Raw genomic sequence first — 24,263 nt, forward strand, 5'->3', positions numbered from 1 at the left:
GGAAGGGGGAAGGACAGCAGCAGTCGGTGTGATAGTTCAGTCCAGGGTGAATGCCTTGGTGAACAACCAGGTCTTTAACTTTGATTTGAAAGTTTTAAACGAGGTTTCTACATGAATGTCTAAGGGGAGGGAGTTCCAGTGTGAAGGGGCAGCAAAGAAGAAAGCACGGGCCAAGTAGAAATAGACAGTGATCACTGAGCAAACAGAGAAGACAAACTGGAGAATATGTAATAGTGAGGGAAGAGAGATTATGGGTAGGCCACGCCTATGAGACTTGAATACAAGGAGTAGTAATTTAAATAATATGTGCTGGTTGATGTAGCCAGTGAAACCTTTTTAGCAGCAGAGACACGTGGTCATAGCAATGGACATGATGTAGCAACCAAATGGCTGTGTTCTGCAGGGACTAGAGTTTCTTGATGGAAGCCTGAGTACAGCCTACGTAGAGGATGTTACAGTAAAACAGCCTTGTAACAAGCAAAGTGAGGATTAAAGAATGAAAGATTTTGGAACTAAAGTAGCTTGTGCAGAGCTGTCAGAGTATGAAGAAACCTGTTTTACACACATTATTACCTCTTTTCTAAGTGAAATACACGCTAGACTAGAGCAGGGCTATGTTGCTTTAGTTATCTCATTGGATTTATCAGCTGCATTTGACCTGATAGATCATGATCTCTTATTATATCGGCTAAAGGAAATTGGTATTGCAGGTACCACTTATGATTGGTTTGCCTCCTTCCTTGCAAATCGGTCTTTTAAAGTTGCCCAAAACTGTTCCACTTCAAAAATGTATCCCGTTTCCTGTGGGGTACCGCAAGGATCTGTCTTATCACCAATTCTGTTTAACATATATGTCAGCCCTCTTGCTTCACTTATTCTATCATTGGGTATTAGTTTCTACTCTTACGCCGATAACTTTCTCCTGATCCACTATGTAAAGCTGTTAGATATTGAACTTACGCAAATTCAGAATGGTCTTAAAGTAGTAGCTAGTTGGCTTAAAACAAATCATTTAGTCTTAAATCCAGACAAGACTGTTACATCGTGGATTACGGGTCGTGATACTATCCCTGCTGTTATACCTACTTTATTTGATAAACTGATTCCAACAGTACAATTGTTCAGATATCTAGGAGTCATTATGGACTCAGCCTTGTCATTTAACGAACAAATATCTGTGGTAGTCAGGAACTCTTTTTATCATCTCCAAAAACTACGCTCAATTAGACACTCAATTGACAAAGCTTCATTATGTACACTAACACATGCATATATCACAACACGTCTGGACTATTGTAATAGTGTTTATGCAGGACTTACAAAGATAAATATAAAACGTTTACAGATGATACAGAATACTGCAGCTCGTGTCATCTGCAGGGCCTCAAAATACGACAGAATGATGCCACTTTTATATCAACTTCACTGGCTTCCAGTTGAAGCCAGAATAAAATTTAAAATCTTTACACTGACTCACAAAGCACTATATTCACTAATTCCATCGTATCTATCGAATCTTATCCTGCCATATTCGCCCAGGTGAACTCTTCATTCACTTACTGATAACAGATTGATTATCCCATCACCACAGAAGGCTAGATGGGAGTCCACTAGAAGTTCAGCATTTTTTTCTTGGCCCCTTCTCTCTGGAATTGTCTCCCAAAACATCTTAGATTGGAAGAGTCCTACATTCAATTTCGAAAATTTTTGAAAACGTATTTATTCCAGGAGATGGTCGAAAATAATCTGATAAAACGGCAACACTAGGTAGAATTGATTATGCAGTAAAATTTATATGTTAGTCATGTATTTGTTATGAATGACTGTTTAGCAAAATTGGTGTTTTATCTTTTAAGAATGTCTGTTTTAGTTTGCTTTCCTATCAATTTGATGGAGTTCTTTTAAGTTTTTTTTTTATTACTACTTTTATATTAATATGTAAACTGTTTTTGTCTTGTAACTACAATTTGAGACGGTATAGTAAAATGAATAAACGATAAACAACCTATCTGCATATCTCCATCATTATTCTGTTATACCACAGCTTGTACTCTCTCTGCAATACCTTGTAACTCCTATTACTATGTAAGCCGCACTGAACCTGCCTCGAGTGGGAAAGCGCGGGGTACAAATGTAACAAACAAACAAACAACTGGCTACTAACAATCAATTATCGGTGCTAACTGGCAATAATTGGAATTTACGTGCACATCGTTATACTTGCTATTCTATAAAGATGTGCGCATACATTTTCCATGCAGATCTGAAAAGGGGACATGGGAGGGACATGGGCGTGTCAGGGTTCAAATCACTATTCTATAAACAGTGCCCAACTCTGAGCACCGTTTATAGAACAGTGCTTAGTGAGCTTTTTTGGGCGCCCAAATTTGGGTGCCATTTATAGAATTGAATCCTTAATAACTTTAAGATAAGTCCTTTATTTTCTTTGTCTAAGAAGAGAATTGTTTTCCAGCTGTATGGGTTTTTGAATAAAATGTTTTTATTATTTGCTTTAGTAGCAAAATGATGAATTTGAAAGAATTGATAACTAGTTAGTTAGTTCAAATAATATCTCAGAGACTGCAAACTTTTTCATTGAGACAGTTTTGCTCTTACATTGTTTGCACAATACCTGTTTTTTTTTAAATCATACTGTTTATATTTGTCTTTATAAACATTAAGAAACTAACTTTATTGCTCTACAGTTCCGTAAACTTTGTCTCTAATTGTTATGCTCACATTTTTAAAAATCATTGAAAAGAGCTGACAGTACGATATTCACCAGTCCCTATACGGAGAGGCACCATATTATACCAATGACGTTTTGAAGATCTACAGGCCAGCAAAGTCATTGCGCTCTGAGATAATATAGGTTTTACAAAGTCCATCTTGAAGGCAGTGTCATTTGGTGGATACTCACACCCAATCATTTTTGGTGGCTGCTCCTGGAGTTCCAAAAGCGTGCCAAGCACCATTGTGCATAATCTTCAATTGGGTAGGATAAATTAGCATGAATCTTTTCTGAGCATCTGCTAACGTTTTACAAACAGGTTCGAATAGCCATCTCTGCTCTTGGAGTGCAATCGAGTAATCCTGAAATACCTTTATATGTGATCCCTCATAATAGAGATTGTTCCACTTTATCCTGGATCCCCTTAATATTTCCGTTTTGTGGATGAAGTTGTGGATTTTTACAATGACTACCCGTGGTCGGTTTGCTTGGCTCTGTCTTTAGCCTATTCTGTGTGCCTGCTCGAGGCACAGTGGGCCTATGCCATCCGAGAGCGCGAATTCCGACTTCATTCAACGTTCCAACAGAGTAGGTAATGTTTGATCCGGTAATGTTTCTGGAATGCCTACAATCCGCAGGTTAGACCTTCTGGGTCTATTTTCTAAATCATCAAGGTGCTTCGGGTGCTCCTGCAGCACTTTCTGAAGCTTATCTAATTTCCCCGTAGTTTCCACTCCCACATCCTCCATCACCGCCACCCTCTGTTCTAGCACTCCGGTCCAACGGATAGTGTCCTCCAGCAATCCCTCTAGGCTGGAAATCTGTCCCGAGAGCTGCTGCAGTTGCAGCTCCAGCGCTGTTTTTACTGCCTCGGTAATCTGCTGCAATTGAGGGGTTGAGAACAGCGGAGGACTCGGGGACGGACTCGCCGCAATCTTGGAATCTGTGACTCCTCGAGCTTTTTCTTGGTCTTTTTTACCAGATTTCCCAGGCATCGCCGTTATATTCCGTATCACAAACTTATCCATACACAAGAGTTGTAATATGCACCGTCTTAAACTATTTTCAGGAAACTACCGTGGTCAGGCGCGGTCAGGCGGGTTGAGGAGGCCCAGGAGGAGAGCTCGTACAAGTCCTCTCTCCTCAAGTCATCACATGATCTCCGGCCTTACATAATACAGTGGTGGAAATAAGTATTTGATCCCTTGCTGATTTTGTAAGTTTGCCCACTGACAAAGACATGAGCAGCCCATAATTGAAGGGTAGGTTATTGGTAACAGTGAGAGATAGCACATCACAAATTAAATCCGGAAAATCACATTGTGGAAAGTATATGAATTTATTTGCATTCTGCAGAGGGAAATAAGTATTTGATCCCCCACCAACCAGTAAGAGATCTGGCCCCTACAGACCAGGTAGATGCTCCAAATCAACTCGTTACCTTCATGACAGACAGCTGTCGGCAATGGTCACCTGTATGAAAGACACCTGTCCACAGACTCAGTGAATCAGTCAGACTCTAACCTCTACAAAATGGCCAAGAGCAAGGAGCTGTCTAAGGATGTCAGGGACAAGATCATACACCTGCACAAGGCTGGAATGGGCTACAAAACCATCAGTAAGACGCTGGGCGAGAAGGAGACAACTGTTGGTGCCATAGTAAGAAAATGGAAGAAGTACAAAATGACTGTCAATCGACAAAGATCTGGGGCTCCACGCAAAATCTCACCTCGTGGGGTATCCTTGATCATGAGGAAGGTTAGAAATCAGCCTACAACTACAAGGGGGGAACTTGTCAATGATCTCAAGGCAGCTGGGACCACTGTCACCACGAAAACCATTGGTAACACATTACGACATAACGGATTGCAATCCTGCAGTGCCCGCAAGGTCCCCCTGCTCCGGAAGGCACATGTGACGGCCCGTCTGAAGTTTGCCAGTGAACACCTGGATGATGCCGAGAGTGATTGGGAGAAGGTGCTGTGGTCAGATGAGACAAAAATTGAGCTCTTTGGCATGAACTCAATTCGCCGTGTTTGGAGGAAGAGAAATGCTGCCTATGACCCAAAGAACACCGTCCCCACTGTCAAGCATGGAGGTGGAAATGTTATGTTTTGGGGGTGTTTCTCTGCTAAGGGCACAGGACTACTTCACCGCATCAATGGGAGAATGGATGGGGCCATGTACCGTACAATTCTGAGTGACAACCTCCTTCCCTCCGCCAGGGCCTTAAAAATGGGTCGTGGCTGGGTCTTCCAGCACGACAATGACCCAAAACATACAGCCAAGGCAACAAAGGAGTGGCTCAGGAAGAAGCACATTAGGGTCATGGAGTGGCCTAGCCAGTCACCAGACCTTAATCCCATTGAAAACTTATGGAGGGAGCTGAAGCTGCGAGTTGCCAAGCGACAGCCCAGAACTCTTAATGATTTAGAGATGATCTGCAAAGAGGAGTGGACCAAAATTCCTCCTGACATGTGTGCAAACCTCATCATCAACTACAGAAGACGTCTGACCGCTGTGCTTGCCAACAAGGGTTTTGCCACCAAGTATTAGGTCTTGTTTGCCAGAGGGATTAAATACTTATTTCCCTCTGCAGAATGCAAATAAATTCATATACTTTCCACAATGTGATTTTCCGGATTTAATTTGTGATGTGCTATCTCTCACTGTTACCAATAACCTACCCTTCAATTATGGGCTGCTCATGTCTTTGTCAGTGGGCAAACTTACAAAATCAGCAAGGGATCAAATACTTATTTCCACCACTGTATATAAAACCACAAAACATGCAAGGATGGAGATGGGATCAAACTTTGAGGGGAATGGGGACAAACTTTTTTCTACACGTCACTCTCTATCTGGAGACTCTCCTTCCCCACTGGAGAATCCATACCAGGTTTTGCAGATAGTCCTATGATAACAGACCTAAAACTAATAAATGAGCTCCTGGTCTGAGTGCCCAGAAAAGGGGGAGGGTGTACTTATCAACTGGACCCTTAATTTTCATATGTGTTGGTGTTCTATGATTTTTAGATACTATGGGGGTCTTTTACTAAAGCTTAGCTCAAGTTACCTGAAGTAGGGCCCATTTTATTCCTATGGGCCCTGCTGCAGTTATCTAGAGTTAAGTTTTAGTAAAAGACCCCCTATATAAATATATGTTTAGCTTACTAGCTGAATGGGTTTTTTTTTTTTTCATTCTTTCAGTTAGCACCTGGTAGAAAGAGATTTATGGAGCCAAAACTGAAACATCATCAAGTCAAGCACAAACATGCTGTCTGATTTCACAATCAGGGAAACACCTCTCTAATTTTTTAAATGTTAAGGAAAATGCACTGAATGCAGGCAGTAATTTCTAACTACTCAAGAGGAACATCTGATTCATCATAGGTGCAAACGTGGTAAAATGCACAAAAGATAAAAAGTCGCTTTCTGGCACTTTAGAGATCTATAGGTAACATTTCACTGGTGCATTTACATGTTTTAAACTGAGATCTATAGAAATATGCATATTCCTCTTAAGAAGTAGTGAAAGCAAAGACGGACATTTTCAAAGGATATCCAAGTCAAAATAGAGATGTCCAGCTCACAACATCCAAAATGGACATATATCTCACAAGTATTTTTCAACAGGAAATACATCAGGGACAACTTTGTGCTCAAGACATCCAGCATGAAGAGCCATTTTACAAACTGGAATGTCCAATATATGAACGGCACAAAAGCACGGACAATGACATTTGTCTGGCAGCATTCTTAGACAAATGGCCACACAGACATCCTTGTGAAGCACAGGAACAGCCTACTGTTTAGTGCAGTGGTCTTTAGACCAAAGGATCAAGGTTCAAATCCCACTTTAACTCTTATTTTATAACTGTGAGCCCTCTAGGAGCAGAAAAATACATACTGCACCTGAATATACACAACTTCAGGGTTTCAGGTGGCTTATATAATTAGCTACAGTAGGAGGTATGTTTCTGTTTCTAGAAGGCTCACAATAATAATAAAGAGTTAAAGTGGGATTTGAACTTGAGCTCCTTGACTTAAAGTCTACTGCACTAACCACTAGGCTACTCCTCAGACTTACTTTCTAGTTTGCTAACAATGCCCATAATACCTGAAGCTGTCATGGAGCCTGGTCTCCCCTTTCAGTTTCACTTTCAGTGGAGAGGGAGTAGGACAGCAACCACTGGGGGATTAAGGAGAAGTTGTGCCTTAATACTTCCAGAGATCAGCTGCTCATTAGAGCACCTTTTTGTACCCTGGATGTGACTGAAACAGGTCTAATTTAGGACATCCTTCTTTTTAGGCTTGAACGTTTCTTCCCATTTACTAATCTTTGATGGACATCCTGATTTTGGGCCTTACCTAGTCCCGTGCAAAACATGCCTCCTTGCTATTTGGATGTACTGTAGTGTTGAATGTCCCTTTTCTGCCTTTGCAAAATCAGGATTTGAACATTTAAAGCACATGGACGTCCATTTGGTTATTTTGAGGCATCCATATGATTCGAAAATAAAGTCAAAAGGTTCATATCTTACTTGTGCAAAACAGCTTTTCCCTGTTGCTTTGGATACCCACCAAAAGTGTAAGCAGAAGTTTCATGCGGCAATTACATTCAATATTCTTGACGCTCTAATTTATTCAAAATGCATCTAGTCACTTAATTCAATCACTAGGCACAAGCAGGTTTCCTGAAATCCTGCAGAGCTTACCATCCCTCACTATTGAAAATGTGATAGAAGTTGTCTATTTAGTAAGTAAACCAGTAGAAACCGGAAGTATTGTTTGCCCTGGACAGATACAAGTTAAAATTTAATGCCACGAAGTGTAGAGTGATGCACTTGGGGTGCAGAAACCCAAAAGAGAGATACTGGATAGGAGGGGAGAGATTAGTAAGCTCGACTCAGGAGAGAGACCTTGGGGTGTTGGTGTCGGAGGATCTGAATGTGAAGAAACAATGCGACAAGGTGACGGCCATGGCCAGAAGGATGCTAGGCTGCGTAGAGAGGGGCATAACCAGCAGAAGGAGGTGTCAATGCCCCTCTACAAGTCGTTGGTGAGGTGGAATGCCCTCCCGTGGGAGGTGGTGGAGATGAAAACGGTAATGGAATTCAAACATACGTGGGATAAACACAAAGGAATCCTGTTTAGAAGGAATGGTTCCGCTGAATCTTAGCAGAGATTGGGTGACAACGCCGGTAATTGAGAAACAAAATGGGAGCTGGGCAAATTTCTACAGTCTGTGCCCTGATCGTGACTGAATAGATATGGATGGGCTGGAGTGTAAATTTTAAGGGGCTTCGATGTTAGCTTCAGAACTTAGTACAAGAACAGTTCTGGGCAGACTTCTACGGTCTGTGCCCTGAGAAAGGCAAGGACAAATCAAACTCAGGTATACATATAAAGTACCACATACCATGTAAAATGAGTTTATCTTGTTGAGCAGACTGGATGGACCGAACAAGTCTTTATCTGCCATCATTTACTATGTTTACTATGTTATTAAACTGGTACAATGGAACCCCAATATAATGTGATGATTGGGATCCACAAAATATCATTGCGTTAAATGTGAGGTCGCAAAGTTGTTTTCACACCAGCACTGAGAGTGGTCTTCAGTTGCATAGACAGAGATCACCAAAGTTGGTTTTACACCGAGGGTGGAACCCTGGCTATGCTAGACATTGGCTGGAATATTTTACATGCGGGCACAGGGGGTGGGCCCCAACCCAGTGTAGCTAGACATTTCCAAAAGAGGAGCTGTTTGTAAAAAAAAAAGGAGAGCCAAAACATTATCGCATTATATGTGGATTAGTGTTATTGTGGGGCGCATTATAAAGTACGCACTTAGAGCAGATTCCCACACCCAACTTAAGGCGCCAGCATTTATGCCTGCTGAAACCTGGTGTAAATGTTGGTGCCTAATTTTTAGGAGTTTAGTGTGCAAATGAGAGTATTATATAAAACTGTGCTGAACTTCTAGGAACGCCCTCTGATCTGCCCATACCCTTCCCATAGCCATGCTCCTTTTGAGTTGCACACTAGAATATTTAGGTGCCAAAGTTATAGAATAGTGACTAAGGCAGGTGCACGCTCAAATGCAAATATGTCTCAATTAACTCCAATTGTTGATTGTTAATGCCTTGTTGACTAATTAATTTGCATATGCGTCAGCCCTGCACACCCAAATTTGGGTGCCCAACTTTTGGCACCGTATATAGAATCCAAGGGATAATGCCATTAACTAAAAGCATGAAAGGCAAGGTAGCTAGCATAAGAACGTAAGTGTTGCTGTACAGACTGATGATCCATCAAGCTCAGTATTCTGTTTCCAACAGTGTTTGATCCAGGTCACAAATGCCTGGCAAGATCCTAGAACAGTAAAACAGATTTTATGCTCCTTATCCTAGAAATAAGCAGTGGATCTTAATCAAGCTAAACACTACGAGTTAGTTCCTCACAGATTTCCCACTAAATCATCTCCATGGTCCATCCCCTTCAATCTGTTCAAAATTCTACTGTATGATTTATCTTCCACCAGTGTTGTTACACTCACATAACCCCTTCTCCTCAAGTCAGTTCACCGGCTCCCTATCTGTTTCTGCATAGAGTTCAAATTCCTTTTAGAATTTGATGCTGTGCCCTTCTCCTCCTCTACAAACTCCAGACTCTTCCTGCACCAAACACCTGGAACAGATTTTCTGAGTCGGTACGTCATGTTCCATCTCTAGCCCTATTCAAATTCAGGCTACAAGTCAACCTTTTTGAGGTTCCTTTTAACTCCTAACCCCTCATTCACCGGTTCAGTACCATTTTGTTTCAATCATTCCCAAAATAAAATTAGCTCCCTAATCCAAAGGTTTTCAACCCAGTCCTCAGGGCACTCCCAGGATTGGGTTGAATTCAATGAGGATATCCTGAAAACCCCAACTGGCTGGGTGTGCCCCAAGTACTGGGTTGAAAACCTCTGATCTAATCCCTTATTTGTTCTCTTTGTCAGTCAAATGGATTGTAATCTCTGTTGAACAGGGACTGTCTCTCACGTGTTTGTGTACAGCACTGTGTACGTTTAGTAGTGCTATAAAAATTATAATTAGTAGTAGTAGTGGTAAACTTAGGAAGCTCCGCTTTCTTTTCTCACCAGTTCCTCTTGCTGACTTCCAAGAGTTACACAAGTAAACCTGGGAAAAGGTGCATGTTTATCTGTGCAGAGGGAAGAACTTAAAGATCTGCCACTTTCCAGGTACAGAGGTCAAGGAAAAACAGAGAATTCCAGGAGTGCAACAAACTAAGATGACATGCTTAGTTAGGACATGCTTAGGTGGGCATGGAGGAGTGGTTGAGTGACCTAGTGGTTAGAGCACTGGTCTTGCAATCCAGAGGTAGCCAGTTCAAATTCCACTGCTGCTCCTGATGATCTTGGGCAAGTCACTCAACCCTCCATTGCCTCAGGTACAAACTTAGATTTTGAGCCCTTCTGGGACAGAAAAATATCCAGTATACCTGAATGTAACTCACCTTGAGCTACTACTGTAAAAGGTGTGAGCAAAATCTAAATAAATGCTTAGAATTAGGTACTTATTTTTTGTACCAGGGGCAATGGAGGGTTAAGTGACTTGCCCCGAGTCACAAGGAGCTGCAGTGGGAACCAAACTCAGTTCCCCAGGATCAAAGTCCACTGCACTAACCACTAGGCTACTCCTCCACTTGTAGAAAGGCAAAAGTGCACAATTAGTGTTCTCCTTGCAGACTTTTCTTTTTCGGGTGTGTTGCATAGCCTGCTTTTAAAACGGGCTGGAATGAGTTTCTGAGAATTTCCTCCCATTTGGATACTTTTTTGTTTTTGACTGATCGATGTCCTATTTTTCTTGTTTTCTACCTATTTTGTTCATTTGACTGTAAACCGCTTTGATGGAGTTTTCAAAGAGCAGTATATCAAATCTCTGAAAATAAATAAATAGTGCCACAGCAGTCAGACATAATATTCAGTGGCACTATCCAGTTAAATGCCACTATCAAGTCCCGACCTATTAGTCAGTGCTATTTAACAAGGTGGGAGTCTGTTCTGCTCGGTTAAACAGCACTGAATATCAAACCCCACCCCCTTATGCTCTTCTCCCTCTTCATCACACACTTCACTCCTCATCACTAATACCTTCTGCACATTGCTCCCTAATTCTCACTCATTCACATCTCACCTCTCTCCTCCTAACATACATACAAAGTATCTCCCCAACTCTATCACACATATATAACTTGATGCCTCCACTCACACTGTTCGACTGTTGGTGAGGCCCCACCTGGAGTATTGTGTTCAGTTTTGGAGGCCGCATCTTGCTAAGGATGTAAAAAGAATTGAAGCGGTGCAAAGAAAAGCTACGACAATGGTATGAGATTTGCGTTACAAGACGTATGAGGAAAGACTGGCTGACCTGAACATGTACACCCTGGAGGAAAGGAGAAACAGGGGTGATATGATACAGACGTTCAAATATTTGAAAGGTATTAATCCGCAAACGAACCTTTTCCGGAGATGGGAAGGTGGTAGAACTAGAGGATGTGAAATGAAATTGAAGGGGGGCAGACTCAAGAAAAATGTCAGAAAGTATTTTTTCACAGAGAGAGTGGTGGATGCTTGGAATGCCCTCCCGCAGGAGGTGGTGGAGATGAAAACGGTAACGGAATTCAAACATGCGTGGGATAAACATGAAGGGATCCTCAGGAGCTTAGCGGATATTGGATGGCAGAGCCGGTGCTGGGAGGCGGGGCTGGTGGTTGAGAGGCGGGGCTAGTGCTGGGCAGACTTATACAGTCTGTGCCCTGAAAAAGACAGATACAAATCAAGGGGCTGGTGGTTGGGAGGCGGGGCTAGTGCTGGGCAGACTTATACGGTCTGTGCCCTGAAAAAGACAGATACAAATCAAGGTAAGGTATACACAAAAAGTAGCACATACAGGGCTGTGCTGACACGGTAAGCGAGGTAAGCAATGCAGGGGGGTGCCGACCTCTAGAGGGCGCCACTCACTTGCAAAATCTTTTACCTGAAGTTGTGATTCTCCTCTCTCCCCTGCCCTTCCCCCATCAGGACGTGAAGGTAGCCCACCAGTGCTGAGACAGACACGCTGCTCTGCTAAAGCTGTTTCAAAGAGTACAACCAGCAGCTATTTATGGCTTTGGTATGTGAACAACTTTCATTCAGGGTGAGCTGGAACAACATTCAAATTAAAGAGAACAGGTTTGGAGACAGGTGTGCAAGTGAGACTGGGGAGAAATAAAAAATAAATAGTGTAATTGTTATCTGTAAGTGGTTCAAAGTTTTTGTTTTTTGAGCATGTACACTGAGAGGAGGGCAAGGCATGACTGCAATGATGTGTACATAATTATCATAGCTACAGCTAAAATCCATTTAATTGGCTGAGCTTCAAAGAGGAAGTTTAGCTGACCTATAGTGTAGAATAGCTGGTAAGTAAAAATCTGATTGCTTTTTTTGTGTGTTTGTTTTTATATAAAACATTCTGCTTGGATAGGGAGAGTTTGTGATATTTGAAAATACATTTTGCTTTAATGAAATTGCTAAACTTTAGAGTCAGAGACTTATCAATGAGGGATACATACAGTGGAAAGGAAGCCCTGGAAACAGAGTTAGGAGGACAGATACCAGCAATAGAATCAGATACTGCGCCAGCATGATCAGAAAAAGAAAGTCACCAGCCAACAAAGGTAGAAAAAAATCATTTTATTTTCATTTTAGTGTTTGGAATATGTCCACTTTGAGAATTTACATCTGCTATCTTATTTTGCAATGTATAGCAGTCTCCAAGAGACTGGGCTCCCAGTGAGCCAGGGAGGTCAGACTGTGTAAATGAGATGAAGATACCCCCCCCCCCCCCCCCCCCCCCACACTGTAACAAAGACAGGAACATGCATAATCAAAGCTTAGGTCTCTGCAGTTACAAGGGCTGGCCATTCCTAATTATGCTAATAGTTTTTAATAGGCTAAGTCCCACTGAAAAGCCTCTTTATAAAGGCAGTGCTTTCTCTGGAGAGCAGTGTTAAGAAACAGCAGGAATTGTGTTTATTTTTTTAAACTGCTTTCCTGTGTAAGCTAATTTACAGTCTTCTAGTATATGCTTGACATTGAAGGGTGTGGTAGACCCTTTTGTCAGGTCTGGCTGGGCCTGTAGTTTTCAGTCTAAAGGAAAGACAGGTAACAATGGAGAAACATCTAATGAAGAAGTGAGACGGGGTGGGGGGGGGCACCAACTGATAGTCTGCAGGGGGGCACCAGAGACCCTTGGCATGGCCCTGAGCACATATGAGTTATCTTGTTGGGCAGACTGGATGGACCGTGCAGGTCTTTTTCTGCCGTCATTTACTATGTTACTATGCTCCTCCCTTACACATACACCCCTTCCCTCATCTCTCTTTCATTCTCTCACCTTCCTTCTCCCTCCCTCCCTCCCTCTTCTCTGACTTCCACCCCTCATTTCTTCAGCTCTCCTTTTATCTCTTTCTTCATTATATCTATCTTCCTCCACTTTTATTATCTTTCTCCTCCAACCTTGCCCCTTTTTTCTCACACGACTTATCCTTTATCCCTTTTTCCTATACTCTCTCCTTCCTCCCTCCCTTATCCCCTTCTTCTCCACACATCTCTCCTTCATCCCTCCTTTCTCTCCTTTTCTCCTTCAACCATTTTAATATTCATCTCTCCCTTCTTTTCTCTTCTCAGCCTCCTGTTCCAACCCAAGCATTTCTGGACATTATGGAGTGGACTGTGGAGTTTCTAATGGCCAAAGTGCTGCCTGTCCCACAGCAGCTTCCTCTGAACCACAAGTGAATCAATGTCTAAATGAAACAGTGGCAAGAGAAGGCAGCACTGTGGCTATTAGGGACCCCACAGCTGCTGCTCTCTGCCAGCTCTAAACAGTTTCATTACAACAGGAACTTTCAATAGGTGAGGATGTAATCAGAGTAACTGCCCCATGCACTCAGGTAATCCTGCCTTCCCCAGCATTACTTGCTGATAGGAAAGAAGTGATAATATGTTTTGCCTGCTTGCAACATGCAATGTCCTCAATCTTTGGACAGATTTAATGTTTGGCTTTCGTTTATGGATAAACAGTATCGATTTTTCCTTAAAAAAAAGAAAAGGCAAAACATAAAATATTTTTGTCTGATTTTCATTAAAAGAGAAGCATTTCTGGAATGCTTTTCCTTTCTGCCTTCTTATAGTTTTCTTAATTTTTTTGTAAGTATTTCTGAATATTTCCATAGCTTTTCCAAGGTAATTTCATAAAGGCACACAGGTATCTACATCAAACATATAAATGGCAAGTGACCGACTCACCTGCAAATGCGCAGTAGAGACTTCCCTCTCTGTCCCGCCTTCGCGTCAAGACGTGATGACATCAGAGGGCGGAACAGAGAGGGAAACGGAGTCGGGCTGTTGGACTCTTCCGCCGCCTGGAAACGAACATCGCGCGCACCAACCTCCCCCTCCCCCCATCCCCGCCGCCGCTCCCGTCCCCCTCCGTATCGGGCCCCCTGCACTGATCTGAAAGCGCCTCTCACCTCCGTGTGGAAGCGCTGCAGGCAGCAGCAGAGCGATCTTATGCTGCCTGCAGTGCTTTCACACGGAGGTGAGAGGTGCTGTCAGGTCAGTGCAGGGGGCCCGGCACGGAGGAGGGAGGGAGTGGCGGCGAGGAGGGTAGCTGGAAATCTCGCCCGTTTTAACAGGCTTAACGGCTAGTATCTTTATAAAACAAGCTATACCTTGCGTGAATTTCTTCATAAAGGTGGTTAATAAATCCCTATAAATAAAGAAACAAAATAATAAATAAATGCCTACTTGACCTCCCTATCTAAGCAACCCTCATGAAGCATAATTTTATCACAGGATGCTTGGTTTAAGAGGGCAAGTACTTAGGCACTTTTTTTATAAAGACAAATGGGCACCTACGGCACTCATTTTCAAAGTAAATGGGTCTCAAAATGCCAAAATGGATATCCATGTGCTTGAAACATCCAAGTCCCGATTCTTCAAAGGCAGAAAAGGGACATCCAACACTGCAGTATGTCCAAATAACAAGGGGGCATATTATGGGTGACTTTTAGGCAGGACTAGGGAAGGCCTGAAGTCTGGACATCCAACAGCAATTACTTAAGTGGAAGAAACATCCATGTCTAAAAAGTAGGACATTCTTATTTAGACCTGTTCCAGGAACATCCAAGTTGCAGAAAGGTGCTCTGACTGAGAAGCTGCCCACTGGAGGAATTAAGATGTGACACCTCCTTAATCCCCCAGTGGTGGCTGTCCTTCTCCCTCTCCCGTGAAAGTGAAACCAGAAGGGGATACCAGGCTCTGACAGCTTCAGATATTATAAGCATTCTTAACACACCAGCATAAAGATCTGAGAAGTAGCCTAGTGGTTAGTGCAGTGTACTGTAAATCAAGGGACCCATGTTCAAATCTCACTTCAACTCTTTTTTTTTTTTTCAATTATGAACCCTCCAGAAACAGAAAAATACCTACTGTATCTAAATATGAGACATCTGCAAGTCTGAAGGCTATTGGTGTACATTCAGGTATAATAGGTATCTTTCTGTACCTGGAGGGCTCACAATTAAAAAAAAAAAGTTAAAGTGGGATTTGAACCTAGGTCCCTTGGTTTACAGTTCATTGCATTAATCACTATGCTGACCATCTGTGTGGCCACTTTCTAAGAATGCTGCTATAGAGACATCCATGTCCCTTGTCTTTGCCCATTCAAAATTTAGACATTTCAGTTTGTAAAATGGATGTTCATGCTGGACATTTCCAGCGCACTGACGTCCATTTCACGTATTTTCACACAGGCTGTATCCTATTCAAAAAATGCATGTGAGCAGCGGCAGACTGACATTGATCTGGGTCCCTAGGCACTAAGACTCATATGGGCTCATTTTCGAAAAAGAAGGACGTCCATCTTTCGACATAAATCGGAAGATGGACGTCCTTCTCCAAGGGTTGTCCAAAGTTCAAGGGGGTATGTCAGAGGCATAGAGCAGGCGGAACTTGGGCGTGCCTAACACTTGGACGTCTTTGACCCATAATCGAAAAAAACAAGGACGTCCCTCTGTATCACTCCATGGTGCGACCTCACCTTGAGTATTGCATGCAATTCTGGTTGCTGTACCTCAAAAAAAGATGTAGCACAATTAGAAAAGATTCAAAGAAGGGTGACCAAAATGATGAAGACAATGGAACTTCTCTCATATGAGGAAAGGCTAACGAGGTTAGGGTTCTTCAGCTTGGAAGAGACAGCTGAGGGGGAATATGATAGAAGTCTACAAATTTCTGAGTGGTGTAGAATGGTCCACTGTTTGCCCAGGGATCAGTAGCATGGATTCTTGCTACTCTTTGGGATTCTGTCAGGTACTTGTGACCTGGGTTGGCCACTGTTGGAAGCAGGATACTTCACTAAATGGATCATCGATGTGACCCAGTATGGCTATTCTTATATTCTTATGTAACCTGTTCTGGGGCTCCCATGGCTAGTCAGATTTTCAGGATACCCAAAATGAATATGTATGAGACAAAGCTGCATGTAGTGATTCTCTAATGCATGCTAATTTATCTCATGCATATTAATTGTGGATATCCTGGAAACCTGGCAGAGAATTGCGTTCCCAGGACAGATTTGGGAAGCTCTGGTTTACCATCTTAGCAGGTATCAAAGACAATGAAAGGTAAAGTGACTTGCCCAGGGTCACAACGCATGTGCTTAGAAGAAACAGAATTTGAACTGCTGTTTTCCTGGTTCATCACCCACTGTTCTAACCATCTCATGTTTAAACCCAGGATTCATCATAGTTGCAAAGGAATTCTATTTATCAATTCATGCAAAATAGTGGCACTTAAATGCTTAGCATTTCCCATAAGTAGAGGAGTGTGGTAGCCGTGTTAGTCCACTCTTAAGGTTATCAATAGAAATCAAACAAAATAAAACATGGAAAAGAAAATAAGATGATACCTTTTTTATTGGACATAACTTAATACATTTCTTGATTAGCTTTCGAAGGTTGCCCTTCTTCGTCAGATCGGAAATAAGCAAATGTGCTAGCTGACAGTGTATATAAGTGAAAACATTCAAGCATTACTATGACAGTCTGACAGGGTGGGAGGATGGGGTGGGTCGGAGGTATGCATGGGGACATCAAAGCATATCATTGATATTCTAACAATATCACCTATCCACACAAATCCTGTTAGAATATCAATGATATGCTTTGATGTCCCCATGCATACTTCCTAACCCACCCCCATCCTCCCACCCTGTCAGACTGTCATAGTAATGCTTGAATGTTTTCACTTATATACACTGTCAGCTAGCACATTTGCTTATTTCCGATCTGACGAAGAAGGGCAACCTTCGAAAGCTAATCAAGAAATGTATTAAGTTATGTCCAATAAAAAAGGTATCATCTTATTTTCTTTTCCATGTTTTATTTTGTTTGATTTCTATTGATAACCATTTCACATAACAAAGAGAGGTTTTTGGAAACATTTATTTATCACTTAGGGTCTTTTCATAAACAATATGAATAGTGGAGGAGTGGCCTAGTGGTTAGGGTGGTGGACTTTGGTCCTGAAGAACTGAGTTCAATTCCCGGCACAAGCAGCTCCTTGTGACTCTGGGCAAGTCACTTAACCCTCCATTGCCTGCATGGCTGCATTGAGCCTGCCATGAGTGGGAAAGTGTGGGGTACAAATGTAACCAAAAAAAATATTGAAAACCCTACTATTACAATCATAAGTCCTAAATATTTAAGACTCCTGCACAAACACAATATATAAAATACAAAAAAAAAAAAATCCATGAAAAGATCATTCACACCAGTGTAGAAAACAAACATACAAATCCTTAACAATAATCATTATCAAAATACTTCCTACTGCAAGAATCAGCTATTCAAAAGAGTTCTCTCAGGGCCCCTTTTGCCAAGCTGTAGCAAAAGGCAACAGCGCATGTTTTTCACACACGCTGAGGCCCCCTTTTACCACGGCGGGTAAAAGGGAAGACTTTTTCCTGCAGGAAATGGCCGTGCAGCAAGTAAAGCACTTGCCATGCAACCATTTTGAGGGGGAGCCCTTACCGCCACCCATTGAGGTGGCAGTAAGGGCTCCCGCACTAACCCAGCAGTAACCAGGTAGCACACAGCACTGCCCGATTACCGCCGGGATGCTAGGGGTAGGAAGTACCGCTGGGCTGCTGCGGTAGCCTGTCGGTAGTTCCTGTTTAGCGAGCAATAAGCCCATGTTGGGCTTACCGCCGCTTAGTAAAAGGGGCCCTCAATGTTCTCTGGAAAACTCTTTCAGAGTGGACTAAAGATTTGAAAAGCTAACTGCCTTTATCAAGTTAAAGAAACATAGATGACCAAGCCCTTCACCTCCATCAGGTATTTCAAATGAATTTTAATGTCTAACTGCACTGGAAAAAATTACTTGAAGCTTGATGGAAAGAATCACCCTTTAGTTTTTTTCAGCTGACATGGTACAGGGCAGTGCCCTGTTGACTACATTTATATATCAGCAATGACAGCAGTCAGTTTAACTTGTGTCAGTTGACCCTTGGTTACCCCTTCTCTCATACCTCCTGTCTCCAATTCACTGCCTCAGGTTCACTTACATTGCATGTATGAGCAAGTATAGCTTCCAGAAGAGCCAGGGCAGTTTTGGACTCTCTTCCAGGGATAATGGAGGCAAAGGATCTCCCTTTCTTCCACAGCAGCAGAAAGCCAGGAATGGGAAAGGGGGTCAGTGAGGTACATGTACATTTGTTGCTGAACTGGCAGCCAGGGGGGAGAGATTGTAGCAGAAGCATCACAGTTCTCGGTCAAACAAAAAGTATGAACACATGGTGTAATTCCATACATAAAGCAAATGTAAATGATTAGGATATCAGCATATGTATGTGCACACACGTTTAAATGCCGAAATTCCATTTAAGTGCTATTCTGTAAAAAAGTGAATATCTTACATAGCAAGTATTTTACAAGTACATATGCACATGGGCAGAATTTGGAGGGTGAGTGGGCAGGATTCTCATGCAAATAACTTATATATGGAGCTCATTTTCGAAACAGAAAAACATCCAAAAGCGGCACAAAGCAGCAGATTGATCCTTTTTTTTACTAAAACGCCCAAATTGCTATTTTCAAAAAACACATTTTTAAGACAGTGGTCTATGCAGCTCGTATACAGTGCGTCCAGATCACAAGGGGGCATGTTGGGGCACCAACACTTGAACATGTTTCTGCCATAATGGAACAAAGCAAAAACGTCCAGGGCTAAAAGAAGGTTTGGTCTAGACCTGTTTCAATCATGACTAAATCATACTAAGGTGCCCTAAATGACCAGATGACCTCGAGAGGGATTAAGGCATGCTCCCCCCCCCTTACTGCCCCAGTGGTTACTAACTCCCTCCCACCCACCAAAAGCTATATAGCCAGTCCTAAAGCAGGTCCCTGGAGTAGCCCAGTGATTGGTGCAGTGCACTGTAGAAAACGAGGCCCAGGCTCACATCTCACTCTAACAGTCTTTGTGGCGGAACATGTGAGCCCTCCAAAACCCACCAAAAACCTACTGTATTCATATATAGGTGACACCTGCAAATATAAGGGCTATTGTAGTGATGCACAGTTGGGTACAGTAGGTTCTTGGGTTTTGGAGGGCTCCCCATGCAATATAAGGGGGTAGCACTGAGATGTGTACCTGGGACCTTTTATGTGAAGTCCCCTGCAGTGCCCCCTAGGGCAGTGATGATCCTAGGTCGGCTGCCACCCGGGGTGGATCGCCAATGCGCACCCCTCCCCCCCGGCGCAACACCCAACCCAGCGCATCAACAACCCCCCCCCCCCCCCCCCCCCCCGCTGGGTGCATACTTAGCTGCTGGGAGCAGCTGCACGGCTCTCGGCTCTGCTGACTCCCTGCTCCCTCTGCCCCGGAACAGGAAGTAACCTGTTCCGGGGCAGAGGGAGCAGGGAACCAGCGGAGCCGATAGGCACGTGGCTGCTCTCTGCACCCCTCCAGCATTTGCACATGGGGCGCACCGCCCCACCTTTGGTACGCCGCTGCCCTAGGGTGCCCCACTGCTCTACTGGGATGACTGTGTGGCCCCCATACATCCCAATGGCTTATTTTAGTGCGTTTTTCCATTGAACTTCTTTTTCTTTTTGAAAATGGCCCAAAATATATAGCTGCACTGAGCACAAAAACATCAAGCAAACGGCCACTTTCAAAACAAAAAGTTGGACATTTTTCTGTTTTGAAAATGGCCATGTTCACTACTGGATTTTTGGACATTTTCTGCTAAGGGGGAGATTCTATATATCCAAAAAAAATCGGCACGGAAATCAATGCCGACAAAGTGTATTCTATAAGCGGTGCCTAGATTTAGGCACGGTATATAGAATATGCTTAGTTGATATCTCAGTACCCAAAACTGCGCACTTCCATTTACACAAACAAAAATGTGGCATAAATCCCAACGTGTAGATTTAGGCACACTAGGCCATATTCTATAATTACGCAAGCAAATTTTGGATCACCCACGAAACACCCATTTTCCTGCCCATAACCATGCCCCTTTTTGCCTGTGCACGTTAGAAGTTATGCGCACTGCGTTATAGAATACGCTTAGCGAGTTGTATGCATAAATTCTAATTATTGTCAATTAGTGCTCATTATTGCTTGTTAAGAGCTATTATCACCGCTGATTAGCTTGTTAAGCCAATTAAGTTATACGCACTATTATAAAATACACTTGGATTTCAGCGCAGATCTCTATGCGCGCTATATAGAATCAGAGGGGAAATGTCCCAAATTGGATTTAGATTTATGTCGAAAATGCCTCTCCACGTTACATGTGTATCTCTGGCATTTAAGCACATGGAAAAGCTAAGAGAAGCTGGTAAAGTAACCAGGAAGCAAATGAGCAAATGGAAGAAAAAAAGTAGCCAAAAATGGGAAGACACTTTTTATGTAAATGAAAGGAGGAACTGTGTTCATAGATGAAGGACCAGGAATGGAACTGCAGAAGACAACCACAAATAGGAATGGAAGTGTGGTAGACCCTGAATGATTTTATGAGGAGTTAGCTAAACTAAAAGTAGACAAAGTGATAGGGCCAGATGGCATACATCGAGGGTATTGGTCTGAGAGTGTGATTGATCTGTACAAATGTTTTAGACAGTTTTCTATCTGATTTGTATTTTTTTTTCTTGTATTTTATTCACATTTTAAATTTTTGTACACCGCTCTGAGCTGCAATATAACAAGTTTTAAATAAACATAAACATATATACCCAGTTACACTAATATTCTATATAGGAAAACATTTTGCCCTCTAACCCCTGGATTCTATATAGAACGACTTAAATTGCGCACTCAAATCCAGTCGTATTCTGGATTTGCATATGCAACTTAATTAGTTAACAAGCCAATCAGTGCTGATAATTGCCACTTAACAATCAATTAGTGACACCAATTGGCATTAATTTGAATTTATGCACAGGGACTGTCAAAGCGTATTCTATAACGTGATGCACGTACATTCTAATTCACATAGTTGAAAAGGGGGCGTGGCTATGGGGTGGAATGTGCGGATCATGGGCATTTCTAAAATCTATGAGTGTTGTTATAGAATTCATTTGGTTCGCACTTAATTTAGGCTTCAACATTTACACCATGTTTTACTTGGCGTAACTGCCCTTGACTAAATTTAATCGCGAGGACAGGCGCGTGGCGTATTCTATAAACCACATGAAAATTTAAGCTTATTCTATAAAGTACATCTAAATTTAGGCGTACTTTATAGAATATGCCTAGGAATATTTCATTTTGGCGCTGATTTTTTAGGCGTGCTATATAGAATCTAATCCTGTGCCTAAATATAGGAGACAGGACAGACACGAAACACAAGAAGAAACTCATCAAACACCACAAAACAAGCTGACACTTCCATGGGTGAGCATCTTTCAGAACCTCGGCATTGCATCACTGACATGGTCAGAAGATTAAGCAGTAACTATAAAACAATCCAGGAACATAGAATCTTTGAAATTACATTGATGAAATACTTTGACACCCACCTAACAAAGTTTAACAAGAAGACTGGGTATCCAAATGGCAGATGAAATTTAATGTAGACAAATGCAAAGTAATGTACAGTGTGAAGAATAATCCAAATCATAGTTATCTGATGCTACAGTCCACTTTAGGAGTCAGCACTCAAGTAAAAGACCTAGGTGTCATTGTAGTCAATACGCTAAAATCTTCTATCCAGTGTGCAGCGGTGGCCAAAAAAGCAAAGAAGATGCTAGGAATTATTTGGAGAGGGATGTAAAATAAGACCAAAAATATTAAAATGCCTCTGTATCGCTCCAAGGTGCGACCTTATCTTGAGTATTGCCTTCAATTCTGGTTGCCGTATCTCAAAAAAGATATAGCGGAATTAGAAAAGGTTCAAAGAAGAGTGACCAAAATGACAAAGGGGATGGAACTGCTTCCATATGAGGAAAAGCTAAAGAGGTTAGGGCTCCCCTCCCTCTCTGAATTTATCTTTACTATCCAACATGGAGTTCCTATTCTATCCCACCCTTGCCTGTTCATTTTCATTCCTAATCTCTATCTAGTTTCTTTCAAGTATTGTAAGCCACATAGATATTTTTATTGATGTACAGCATAGCAAATATTAAATAAACCTTGAAACTTGAGACAGCTGAGGAGGGATATGATTAAGGTCTACAAAATTCTGAGTGGTGTCACTGATGTGGAGCGGGTGGAGGTAAATCGATTTTTCACTCATTCAAAAAATACAAAGACCAGGGGACACTCAATGAAATTGCATGGAAATACTTTTAAAATAAATAGGAGGCAATATTTTTTCACTCAAAGAATAGTTAAGCTCTGGAACTCATTGCCGGAGGATGTGGTAACAGTGGTTAGCGTATCTGGGTTTAAAAAATGTTTGGACAAGTTCCTGGAGGAAAAGTCCATAATCTGTTATTGAGGACATGTGGAAAGCCACTGCTTGCACTGGAATTGGTAGCATGGAATGGTGCTACTAATTGGGTTTCTGCCAGGTACTTGTGACCTGGATTGGTCACTGCTGGAAGCAGGATACTGGGCCAGATGGACCATTGGTCTGACCCAGTATGGCTATTCTTATGTTCTTATGGGGTTTTCCCCCCATTATAAACCATAAGATTATACTGCATTGTCACCTTTTGATGACCCACTCACCTCTCCCTGTATCTCACCACTGTCTCCCCCATCACCCACCTCTACCTTTCCCTCACGACTGTCATAAGAATGCTTTTCACATTTCACTTAAATATATAGATGATTTGTTTACTTCTTTTTTCTCTGTTAATTGTCAAATTTTGCTCATATCTGACCTGAAGAAAGGTTCTGCCTTTGAAAGCTTGTCATATCACCTTATTTTTTTGTTACATTTGTACCCCACGCTTTCCCACTCATGGCAGGCTCAATGTGGCTTACAGGTACTTATTTGTACCTGGGGCAATGGAGGGTTAAGTGACTTGCCCAGAGTCACAAGGAGCTGCATGTGCCTGAAGTGGGAATCAAACTCAATTCCCCAGGACCAAAGTTCACCACCCTAACCACTAGGCCACTCCTGGGTCAGGCAGGCAAAAGGATGCTATGCAAGGAATGTTTATAGTCTGGGGGGAGGAGAAAGGAGGGAGTCTTTATTGTGGTACCTGTTGGTTGCACTTAGAGTGTGTACATACCAGGTTCTGGAGGAAGTTGCAATTTATAGTCCTTAGTCAATGACTGTCACTGTAAGGTAGAAGGCAACAAAATAATGGAAATCCCCCTGAGCAGGCTTATAGCACCATAGCCTGATAAACCACTTAGAGGGGCATTGTGACTCTGGGCAAGTCACTTAACCCTCCATTGCCCCATGTAAGCCGCATTGAGCCTGCCATGAGTGGGAAAGCGCGGGGTACAAATGTAACAAAAATAAAATAAAAATAATCAAACGGCGCTGGCCAAATAGCTGGCCGGCCATCTTTGGGGCCGGCGCCATAAGTGGGCGGAGCCAACCATATTTTCAAAAAAGATGGCCGGCCATCTTATTTTCGCTAATACAATTGGGCCCAGCCAAATGCCAGAGTTCGCCGGGTTTGAGATGGCCGGCATCAATTTTCAACCATAATGGAAAATAATGCCGGCAATCTCAAACCCAGCGAAATCCAAGGCATTTGGTCGTGGGAGGAGCCAGCATTTGTAGTGCACTGGCCCCCCTCACATGCAAGGACACCAACCGGGCACCCTAGGGGGCACGTCTAAAAATTAAAAAAAAATAGCTCCCAGCTGCAAAGCTCCCTTCCCTTGGTTGCTGAGCCCCCCCCAAATCCCCCCCAAAACCCACTCTCCACAACTCTACACCATTACCATAGCCCTAAGGGGTGAAGGGGGGCACCTACATGTAGGTACAATGGGTTTTGGGTGGGTTTT

The 24,263-nt window shown here is 42.5% G+C and overlaps 1 protein-coding gene across 1 annotated transcript in view; it reads right to left on the reverse strand.

The window, feature by feature from the left end:
- MAT1A (methionine adenosyltransferase 1A) overlaps positions 1–24,263 on the reverse strand; it is a 96,350-nt gene that overhangs the window by 61,967 nt on the left and 10,120 nt on the right. The gene's annotated exons all lie outside the window — the stretch shown is intronic.

The sequence above is a fragment of the Microcaecilia unicolor genome, chromosome 5 (genome assembly GCF_901765095.1).
Source record: "Microcaecilia unicolor chromosome 5, aMicUni1.1, whole genome shotgun sequence".
NCBI classification, from domain to species: domain Eukaryota; kingdom Metazoa; phylum Chordata; class Amphibia; order Gymnophiona; family Siphonopidae; genus Microcaecilia; species Microcaecilia unicolor.